Source organism: Schistocerca serialis, chromosome 6, assembly GCF_023864345.2.
Source record: "Schistocerca serialis cubense isolate TAMUIC-IGC-003099 chromosome 6, iqSchSeri2.2, whole genome shotgun sequence".
Taxonomy (NCBI): Eukaryota; Metazoa; Arthropoda; class Insecta; order Orthoptera; family Acrididae; genus Schistocerca; species Schistocerca serialis.
The window spans coordinates 633,281,969-633,284,147 of NC_064643.1; the positions used below are offsets into that span (position 1 = coordinate 633,281,969).

Sequence of the window (2,179 nt, forward strand, 5' to 3'; positions counted from 1 at the left end):
GAGGACAGCCATTTTACATCATCCCCCTGCCTGACCAAACTCCGCTGCTGCTCGTTGTTCTGTGTGGGCACATTCATCTGTCACTAGTGCTGACACTGCTGTCCATGCTGGTGTCCACAGTTCGACTCTGAGTGCCTTGGCACGAAATGTAATGAGATCAGCGGCTACACCAATTAGTGTGAGCGTCCTCTTGGAGGCCAAGGTCGAAACATTGACTTGGCCGTTTCTCAGCACTATCCTGCTCATGGTGAAGTCTGCCATTACCGGCTCATTACACCAAAGGCAGACAATTCCTCCGAGGCTACTCACTGAGATCGGTACCCTCGACATTCTCCATGGTTCATGCCTGACTCTGACTGATGGATGTGGCATCATTATTGCTGTAAACTTGAGAATTAACTAACGCCAGTCTTATGTCCTTGATTTACTGCAAGGTAGTCACTTGGTTCTTAACCACCGCCTTCCTGCAACCAAGCTCAGGGGTGGAGAGCTGAACGCCATTCTGCGCACTAGAAGTATGGATCCACAACCCATTTTGAGGTCATTCACCCACAACCTCTACACTAACAAAGTGAATAAATCTTGAAACTTTCTGGCAGATTAAAACTGCGTGCCGGACCGAGACTCGAACTCGGGACCTTTGCCTTTCCCGGGCAAGTGCTCTACCAACTGAGCTACCCAAGCACGACTCACGCCACGTCCTCGCAGCTTTGCCTGTGCCAGTACCTCGTCTCCTACCTTCCAAACTTTACAGAAGCTCTCCTGCGAACCTTGCAGAACTAGCACTCCTGAAAGAAAGGATATTGCGGAGACATGGCTTAGCCACAGCCTGGGGGATGTTTCCAGAATGAGATTTTCACTCTGCAGCGGAGTGTGCGCTGGTATGAAACTGATATGAATAAATCCTAATTACTCTGTAATGAACCATTAGAGATGAAAGATCCTTTATACCAAAATGCTGAGAAAATATTCCTCAATGACCTCCAAAGTTTTGTTGGCGGAGAATGGGTTCACCTTAGATATCACGAATTGTAAGTCTTATCACCCATCTTTTGAGCACAGTGGTTGCTATTTTCTCTTCTAGCGATGTCTGCGCTTTAAAAATGACATACTGATTTCTGTAAACATCATACACTCGCACATAGGCACAGGAACACAAACACACACACACACACACACACACACACACACACACACACACCACTCATTGCAGCTCAACAGGACGCAGTGTTGGCTTCGTCGCCAGGTGCACGTCACTTGGCCATGTACCCTTCAAGCAACTGTTTCAGCTTATATGAATCTGTAACATAAAAAAACATGCTAAGTCTCAAAAGTCGCTTGTTAAAAGTCAACTCCAAAGTTATACATTGTTACCCGACTTCAGTGTCACATGGTTATTGGAAAGACATTCTGCTGCAGCATTGTCGATTGTTTATTGTTTATAGGCTTTGACTAATAGAGTGGAGGCATGTCTGCTAACCTATGCTTTGGGCACAGTGTGTACGGTCAAATAACAGGCCTGCGTGGCTATATCGCATGTTTGTGAGCCCCGTTTTCGGGTGGACAAAGCACTGTATTCTGAGCTTTTCGCTCATCTCATCTCATCAGTTCCACGTGCTGTATTTTAGACGATTGATATCGCCCGCTTGCTGAAGGACACTGGGTATTTGAGTTGTCGTTACATTCCGATGGCGTTTCTCAGGATACAAACCACGATAATTATAGTGAGGTGATGGCATGCACTTTGCAGCTTGGCGTAATACAGTCTCGGCAACGTTCCAGGTTTTTAAATTTGCCTTCATTTATGTTCAGACCTGATTTATGTGGTTCAGAGAGTTACATCATGGTCCACGTTCGTGGTGCAGTATTGGATTTTCACTCAGTCATCTGTACAGTTCGTGTACTGCCTACATCGCGTTCCCGCTAATATAAGTATGGTAATATGTCTAGAGTTTTTCTTTCTCCGTTTTTATTTTTATATGCCGTGGCTGCATACACCACATGGTCCATCACAGGACAGTTGTTATTGTTTTCTTTGTTACTACTTTTGAATTGAGTCTTCGTAATCTGAAATGTAACTAAAATATTTATTATCGGTTTTACTTCTGCTGTCACTTATGAAATCCACGGTAAATTTCGATTGGACATTTGTTTTTACAGTCAGTCTCGAAGCTCTGTT

General features: G+C 44.7%; 1 non-coding gene across 1 annotated transcript; it reads right to left on the reverse strand.

The window, feature by feature from the left end:
- Nucleotides 1-607: 607 nt before the first annotated feature.
- Trnas-gga (transfer RNA serine (anticodon GGA)) lies at nt 608-684 on the reverse strand. Its single transcript has one exon. It is a non-coding gene; the product is annotated as a tRNA-Ser (tRNA).
- Nucleotides 685-2,179: the final 1,495 nt, after the last annotated feature.